At 45.5% G+C, this 9,406-nt stretch overlaps 1 non-coding gene across 1 annotated transcript; it reads right to left on the reverse strand.

Annotated features, from left to right (window-relative positions):
• Nucleotides 1-6,484: 6,484 nt before the first annotated feature.
• Nucleotides 6,485-6,621, reverse strand: LOC114814868. The gene has a single exon (XR_003762664.1). It is a non-coding gene; the product is annotated as a small nucleolar RNA SNORA7 (small nucleolar RNA).
• Between the last annotated feature and the right edge of the window lie 2,785 nt (nucleotides 6,622-9,406).

The following is a 9,406-nucleotide window of genomic DNA, read 5'->3' on the forward strand; positions in this document are numbered from 1 at the left end:
AGCAAATTTGTTGTGGGCAGGGGAGGTGTTTGTTAAATTGTTCAGTTGTACTCTCCCAGAGGGTTACTACAGTGCTTTGCACATCGTCAGCGCTCAGTAAATATCACTGACTGACTGGCACAATGAAACTGGCAGCATCACTCATCCTGGTGATCCGGGAGCGCCTACCCTGAATGCCTTTTCTGGACATTACCCGCTGCTGTCGTTGTTGACCGCCCTTCCCCAAGAGATGACGTCTGGGTAAGCGTTTCTGCGTGGGTGGGTAGGGGAGGGTAGGGGTGTGTGTGGGTTTGTGTGTGTGTTGTGTGTGTTGCCTGTGCGTCTTCGTGGCTTCCCCATTTACTTCTCTGTTCTCTTTAATCTTTTAATCTTTCTCTCTATCCCTGTCTCCATTTCCTATATTTTTCACGTCCCGCTTTTGAGTCATTGGCCCTGGAAGCCCCTGTCCCACTCGAAGCTCCAGAGAATAGGGTCCGGTGATAGTGGCCAGCCAGGGCAGGCCAGCTCCAGGCTCAAATGAACTTCAAGTAGGGCCGATGACTAGTCCTAAACAACTACAAAACAATGCCAGTGACGCCTCTCTGGATCAGATAGATGCCTGGGAGCTTAGACCTACTTTCACGACTATTAGACTATTATCTAGCTCTTACAGCACCCACTGTGACCTCCCTGTCAAGAGGTGGGGGAAGGGGCCCGGGTCATTTCCATTTTACCGAGGGGAACCGTAAAGGGAGGAGAGGTGAAGTTCTGCCTCTCTCCAAGCTGCAATCCTCTAGACTGGAAGCTCGCTGTGGGCAGGGAATGTGTCTGTTATATCGTTATATCATACTCTCCTAAGGGCTTAGTACAGTGCTCTGCACACACTAAGTGCTCAGTAAATACAATTGCCTGTGTGACTAGCACAGAATCCAGGACTCCCAACGTATTTTCCTTACCAAGTTTAGACTCCCGACCACGATCATTCAGCTGTTGAGGATCAGCTTCTCATCTCATGAAACTGAGGTTTGTTAACTTCTAGATGTTCCCCCCAATTTTTTTTTCCTGGAAAGATTCTTGAACCCACAAATATTCATTCATTCAATCATATTTACCGAGTGCTTACTGTGTGCACAGCACTGTACTAGGCACTTGAGAGAGTACAATACAACCATAAACAATCACATTCCCTGCCCACAATGAGCTTACAGTCTAGAGCAGGGGAGACAGACATCAATTCAAAGAAATAAAATGGCAAGTACGTAAGTTCTGTGGGGCTGGGAAGGGGGAAGGGCAAAGGTTGAAAGTCAGGGTGACCAGAAGGGAGTAGGAGATGAGGAAAAGTTGGACTAATCTGGGAAGGCCTTTTGGAGGAGATGTGCCTTGGATAAGGCTTTGAAGGGAGGTAAAGTAATTGTCTGTTAGATTTGAAGAGGGAGGGCATTCCAGGCCAGAGGTAATACGTGGGCAAGGGGTTGGTGGGGAGATGGAGGTGCAGTGAGAAGGTTAACGCTAGAGGAGTGAAGTGTGTGGGCTGGGTTGTAGAAGGAGAGAAGAGAGGTGAGGTAGACGAGGGCAAGATGGTGGAGTGCTTTAAACTAATGGTGAGGAGTTTTTGTTTGAGGAAACAAACCACTGGAGATTTTTGAGGAGCGGGGTGACATGTCCTGAACATTTTTGTAGGAAAATGATCCAGGCAGCTGAGTAAAGTATGGACTGGAGTGGGGAGAGACAAGAGGCTGGAAGGTCAATAAGGAGGCTGTTACAGTATTCCACGTGGGTTAGGATGAGTGATTAGATTAACACAGTAGCAGTTTGGATGGAGAGGAAAGGGCAGATTTTAGCGATGTTGTTAAAGTGGGACCGACAGGATTTAGAGATGGATTGAATATGTGGGTTGAATGACAGAGAGGACTCAAGGGAAATGCCAAGGGTACAGGGTTGTGAAACGGGAATGATGGTGGTGCCATCTACAGTGATAGGAAAGTCAGAGGGAAGACAGGGTTTGGGTGGGAAGATGAGGTGCTCTGCTTTGGACACGTTAAGTAGGAGGTGACAGGAGGACATCCAAGCAGGGATGTCTTGAAGGTAGGAGGAAATGTGAGACCAGAGAGAGGGAGAGAGATCAGGGCTGGAGATGTAGATTTGGGTATCTTCCGCATAGAGGTGAGAGTTGAAGCCATCGGAGTAAATGAGTTCTCCAAGGGAAGGGGTATAGATGGAGAATTAAAGGGGACTCAGAACTGGACCTTGTGGGACCCCCACAGTTAGGGGGTGGGAGGTGGAAGAAGAACCCGCAAAGGATCCTTGGGCCCTGTCAGAGTGGGAAAGAGGGAAGGGAAAATCACTCAATCACTTCTCCCCCTCCTACTTTACCTCCCTGTTCTCCCGCTACAATCCAGCCTGCACACTTCAGTTCTCTAATGCCAACCTACTCACTGCATCTCGATCTCATCTATCTCAGGGTCAACCTCTCGCCCACATCTTGCCTCTGGCCTGGAACTCTCTCCCTCTTCATATCTGACAATTAGTTGCCCCACCTTCAAAGCCTTTTTGAAGGCACATCTTTTCCAAGGGACCTTCTCTGATTAAGCCCTCTTTTCCTCTTCTCCCACTCCCTTCTGCATCATCCTTGGACTTGGATTTGCTCCCTTTTCTCACCTCCTCCTCATCCCTAAAGCACTAATGTACACATCTTTAATTAATTTATTTATAGTAATCCCTCTACACTGTAAACTCCTCACGGGGAGGGAAAGAGCCACTGACTCTGTTAGATTGTTCTCTCCCAAGCGTCAAGTGGGGTGCTCTGCACACGGTAAGTGCTCAACAGACACGATTGCTTGATAAATATAATTGATTGATTGGTTGAAAAGGGGGAGGGGAGGACCCAGAATCCACAGAATATCCCAGAGTTCCCTGAAATGAAGGACACTCTCATTGGCTGTAAAAGTTCCCTTGATATAGTTTATTCTTCCTTGACTGTGAATCACACTGGCATATATGTACATGAGCCCTTCGGGAGATACTAAATACCAACCCAGAAGACTAGAAATGCAGTATAATATGTCCTGAATGAGTGTTATTTGTGGTGTCCATATTCCCTGTATAGCCTGCATACTTTGCAGATGCTTAGCCACAGATTTCCTCTGAATAATTTGATCACTTTACCAGGCTTTCTGAGCAAAGATAATCCCACTCTTTTCTCCACTCTAGAAGAAAAATAATAATTCGATAATACGATATGTATAAATAATAATACAATTATACAATGCTGAATATAATAATAACACAAGGTCACACAGCAGACATGTGGCAGAACTCTGCTCTCCAAACAGCCAGAAGCCGCCGTCCTTCCCCGTCCCCCCATGATATGTGGCGCTTCCATGAGCCCCTGCCCCATCCAGGGAAGGACTCAACCGAAGTCAGTCCTGAGGCCTCTTCAACTTTTAGAAGGTTAAGAAGGTCACTTCCATGACTGCAGCTTGGATGTCTGTGACTGGTCCATCATTCCCCCTCTCCTCTGCTTCCCAAATTCACATCCAGCTACCCCCAAATAGCAATGATAAGAAGAACTGTGCTATTCGTTGGATGCTCACTCTACGCAAAGCATGGTACATGAGAGCTGGGATAGATACAATACAATCAGATTGGACCCGGTCCCTGTCCCACGTGGGGTTCACCGTCTAGTGGGGAGGGAGAACAGGTATCGAATCCCCATTTTACCAGTGAAGGAACTGAGGTACAGAGAAGCTAAGGGACTTCCCCAATGTCACACAGCAGGCAATTGGCAAAACCAGGGGTAGAACCCAGGACCCCTGCCTCCCAGGACCGTGGCTCTTTCTACTAAGCCTCGCTGCTTTGTAAAACTCTTTTCTGGGGAGAGTTGTGAAAGCAGGTTGCTTTCCGTCAAACTCTATTTTGACACTTTTGCAGATGGCCTCAGATAACAGAGCCCCAGAAGCGAAAACTTACCTGTGGGCCTCTTATTGAAGAAAAGGGCAAGGCAAGAAATCCTTGATTCAGCCTACGTGTAAGGGACCGAGGTTGACCATTTCGCCCCGGCCATTTCAAGGTTCAAGCGATGTTTTCCGAGCTAGATTTGGATTTAGAAAGAGGAATTAAAGGCAATTTAGGAAAACGAGTTCAGCGAGTCTTGAAGACAAGCAGCTAGAGCCCAGTTTGAGGCAAAGGACTTGGAAAGGCTTGTGAGGAAGAAAGCTTCCTTGTGTCGATTAACCGAAAACCAGAAAGATTTTCAGAGGCATCAGTTTTCACAGGGAAATGTGTCAAGATCCATGTAACCTGCAGGATGATGAAAATATTCTTTGAAAGGGAGGGTGTTGGTTTTTTTTTTTAATATTTGTTGAGAGCTTACTATGTGCCAGGCACTGTACTAAGGGTTGGGATAGGTACAAGCTAATCAGGTTGGACAAAGTCCTTGAAGGGGCTTGAAGTCTTAATCCCCATTTTACAGATGAAGTAACTGAGGGAAGGTAAGTGACTTAAGGGTTTATCTACCCCAGGGCTTCCTACAGTGCTTAATACCATTTAAAAAGTTGCTTTAGAAGATATTAATGGAACTGAAGCTATAGTAGAACACAATGGCGAAAATAAGTAACCTTTCAGGCTAGGCAGTTGTGGCAATGGGACTGATTAAGCCCTTACTGTGTACCGAGAGCTGTACTAAATCCAGGGAAAGAATGTCCAGGTGAAAATTCAGTTATAATCACTGCTAATTTTGGCTAGGCACTTCAGTTATCTTGTATACCTGGAATCAACCAACTAACTAAGCAATCGATCAATCAATCAATTTGTATATGCTGAGTGCTTACTGTATGGGCGAAATTGTACCGAGTGTTTAGGGGAGCACAATAAAGTTAGCAGACATGCCCCTTCCCTCAAGGAGTTGAAATCTAGAGGCAAAGATAGACACAGAAGCTACAGATGGGAGGAAAATTTTGCACTTGGAAATCCCTTCCCGGAAAAGAGGAACTCAGTAAACTCGGAAAAAATAATAATAATAACGATGGCATTTGTTAAGTGCATACTATATGCCAAGCACTCTTCTAAGTGCTGGGATAGATGCAAGATAATCAAGGAGTCCCAAGTAGGGATCACAGACTTCATCCCCATTTTAATAATAATAATAATAATGGTATTTGTTAAGAGCTTACTGTGTGCCCAACATGGAACGGAGACCCAGAGAAGTTTAGCGACATGCCCAAAGTCACAAAGCTAACAAGTGGCAGAAGTGGGATTAGAACCCACGACCTCTGATTCCCAAGCCCGTGCTCTTTCCACTAAGCCACGCTGCTTCTCCGAAAAAGAGGTGATGATGATGATAACGATGACTATGAGAAGGAGCATGATCTTGTGGAAGGAGCATTGGCCTGGGGGTCAGAGGACCTGGGTTCTAATCCCAGATCTGTCAAATGCTTGCCATGTGACCTTAATTTCTCTGTGCCTCAGTTTCCTCAACTTAAAATGAGGATTCCATGTCTGTTCCCCCGCCAACTTAGAATATGAGCCCCAAGTGGGACAGGGTCCGTGTGTAATCTGATTATTTTGCATCTACCCCAGCACTTAGAACTGTGTTTGACATATGATAAGTGCCGAACAAAATACAATAATAACGATACTAATAAAAATACAACCACCACAACTACTAATAAAACTATAGGCTGCACCTGACAGCCCAGTACAATCCCTTTAACTTTTTGTCATCTCCTGTGCAGATGCAGTTGAACAATTGAATTTTTACCCCATTCATTTATTCCATTGTATATACTGAGTGCTTACTGTGCGCAAAACTATCTTTAAAAATGCACCTGCCACGCAGGGCAGTTAAGCATTTATTTGAAGGAAAATGGATTAAACATCACATAACTTTGGAGAGAATGCTTTCATTCAGGGCACTGAATGAGGTAGAAGCGATGGCCGATTGAACCGTAGCTCATAAAGATGAACTGAAAGACGGATCAGAGGTCGGTTGACAGGTTTTGGTGACGCCTTGGGAGACCGTGAACTTGGGCTCAGGGTGACCCCTAATAGGACTGGGCAGGGGTGGTGAGAAGATCTGGGGCTTTCCTGATTCCCTTACCAAACATGTCTCTTGACTGGAGAGATTCTGAAGTCACGCTTAAACTGATAAAAAATCTCCTTTAATATGAAATGTATCGATGTTTGATTGGTCGAGGTCCGGGAGGAGAGTAGGCCTCAGCAGGATCCCTAAAGAGTGTCCAGGTGGAGAGCTGAAATGGGGAATTCACAGCCAAAGTGGGCGACCGAAACATTTCACAGACACAATAAGGGATCATGGGTTTCCGACCCATAGCGACACCACGGACACATCTCTCCCACAGCGCCCCGCTCTCCATCTGCAATCGTTCCGGTAGTGGATCCGTAGAATTTTCTTGGTAAAAATCTGGAAGTGATTTACCATCGCCTCCTTCCGCGCAGTAAACTTGAGTCTCTGCCCTTGACTCTCTCCCATGATGCTGCTGCCCAACACGGGTGAGATTGCCTTCCCCTCGCTAGCCACTGGCCAAGCTAGGAATGGAATGGGTAAGCCTCTGCATGATTCTCCCTCCCATAGCCGAGACTGGTAGAGTCCTGGAAACTCTCCAGGGGCGACCCTGAGAGGTGCACGGAGAGCTGGGGAGAGCACAATACACCAGAATTTAGCAGACGCCTTCCCTGCCCAAAATGAGCTTAAAAAATGTGGCGAAGTCGTAGATGCGGTAGGCAGAGCAGCCTGGGAGCGGAAATGACGAATGAAGTGACCCTCTTAGAGCAGCAGATTGGAAAGTTACATTGGAAGCTCCTCCACCAGACTGCAAGCTCCTTGAGGGCAGGGATCCAGTCTATCAACTCTATTTTATTCTCCCAAGAGCTTAATACTGTGTTCTGCACCACAGTGAGCCTCGATAAAGTCCAACGATGGGGAAGACTGAACCACAAAAGAAATGATAACTGATGATAATTGTGGTGTTTGTTAAGCACCGACTACGTGACAAGCACTGTATCGAACGCTGGTGTAGATAAAATATAATCAGGTCCCACATGGTGTTCACAATCATCTCACCAGCACTGAGGAGACCCAGTAACACAGCTCTGGTAAATCAATACCCGTTTCCCCTCCTCCTTCCGCTGTGAGCCCCGTGTGGGACCCGGTTGTCTTGTATCTTCCCCAGTGTTCTGTTCAGTGCTTGGCACGTAGTAAGGGCTTAACAAATACCCTAATTATTATCCGTCATCATTTCTCTTCTGCGGTGCGATCTTCTCAGTCAATGGAATTTACAGAGGCTCGCTGTGTGCAGAACACAGTAGAGTTGATAGACAGGATCCCTGCCCTCAAGGAGCTCACAGTCTAGTGGAGGAGCTTACAATCTAAGCTCTCAAATTTGCTGTTCTAAGAGAGTCATTTCATTCATCACCGTCCCTCCCAGGCTGCTCTGCCTTCTGTTCTACCTGTTACTTCGCCACATAGTCTAAGCTCGCTGTGGGCAGGGAACGCGTCTGCTAAATTCTTTCGTATTATACTCTCCCAAGTACTTAGTAAAGTACTTAGTATAGTAAGCACTCAGTAAATACCGCTGATTGATCGACGGATTGATTAATTCCCCTTACTGTGTCTGTGAAATGTTTACATCGCCCACCTCGGCTGTGATTTCCCCAATCCAGCTCTCCATATGGAAACTATAGGGGTATATCGCCGAGGCCTACTCTCCTCCCAGATCCTGACCAAACAAACGTCTATACGTTTCATATTAAAGGAGATTTTTATGAGCTTAAGCGCAACTTCAAAATCTGTTCAGCCAAGAGACTGGATATAGCGTAAATGGGCGGCACCTAACAAACCAGTTGCCAATAAAAACACTGGAGTCCTTGTAAAACTGTTTTCTCTAGAGCAAGTTTTAACAGATAAACTGGAAAATTCTTGGATAATCTGCAGATTTTTGCGAAGAAGGTTTCGAGGCCCATTGGAATAGAATTGAGTGGATGTCCGAGAGAAAAAAAACCCTTCAAACTACTGATATTAGTTCTCAGGAAATTAGCATAGGAATCTAATTTCAATTATCTTTCAATCTAGTAAATCTCAAAGAGAAACTCTGTTCTTTAGGGGTTTATGGTTGAAAGAGTAATCTCAGTTGTAACTTCTCTAAAAGCTTCAGGTGACTGGAGCTGGTCGAGAAAGAAGAGGGAGATTCTTCGAAGTCTAATTTCTTCATGGCTTTCGAGGGTTCTGAGAGTCAGAAGATTTGAGAGTTTAATCGCATCTCTGCCACAGCCTAGCTGTGAGACCTTGGGCAAAGTCACTTAACAGTAAATTCCTCTTGGTCAGGGATTATGTCTTCCAACTCCGTTGTACTGCACTCTCCCAAATGCTTAGTACAGTGCTGTGCACACAGTAAACACTAAATAAATACCACTGAGTGATTGATATATGATAACTGCTCTAATGTCCGACCTGAATTGCTTGTATCCATCCCAGTGCTTAGTACAGTGCCTGGAACAAAGTAAGCACTTAACAAATGTCATTATTATTGCTACTATTATCTCTTGGGTTGTGAATCTACTGTGGGGCAGGGACACTGTCAGATCTATTTATGTTGTATCTGTCCCAGGGCTTTGAATAGTGCTTGAAATCTAGTTAATGCTAAAAAAAAATCAATCTGGTGTTTACTGAGCTTTTTCTGTGTGCCAACCAGTGTACTAAGCACTTGGGAGGGTAAAATAGAATAGGAAGACACAATTTGTACTATTATTCATTATTAGTTTACAGTTAGATGTTACCAACTTATCCTATTCCACCTTGATTACCGTATCAGCCTCCGTGTTGATCTCCCTATCTCCTGTCTCTCCCAGTCCAGTCCGTGCTTCACTCTGCTGCCCAGATTATTTTTCTACAGAAATGTTCAGTCCATGTTTTCCCACTCCTCAAGAACCTCCAGTGGTTGCCCTTCCCCTTCAGCATCAAATAGAAACTCCTTACCATCAGCTTTAAAACACTCAATCACCTGGCTCCTAACAATCTTACCTCCTTCCACAACCCTGTCTGCGCACTTCGTTCCTCTAATGCCAACCTACTCATTGTATCTCGTTCTCATCTATCTCACTGGCGACCTCTCGCCCACGTCCTGCCTCTGGCCTGGAACGCCTTCCCTCCTCAAATCCAACAATTATTTGCCCCAATTTAAAAGTCTTATTGAAGACGCATCTCCTCCACGATGCCTTCCCTGTCTTGGACCCTCGTTTTCTCTTCTCCCATTCCCTTCTGTGCCACGCTTGAACTTGGATTTTCTCTCCTAATTCACCTCTCCCCTCATGCCCACTGTACTTATATACATTTCTGTAATCTATTCATTTATATTAATGTTTGTATCTCCCTCTAGATTGTAGGCTTGCCGTGGGCAGGGAATGTGTCTAC

The sequence above is a fragment of the Ornithorhynchus anatinus genome, chromosome 10 (assembly GCF_004115215.2).
Source record: "Ornithorhynchus anatinus isolate Pmale09 chromosome 10, mOrnAna1.pri.v4, whole genome shotgun sequence".
Lineage (NCBI taxonomy): Eukaryota > Metazoa > Chordata > Mammalia > Monotremata > Ornithorhynchidae > Ornithorhynchus > Ornithorhynchus anatinus.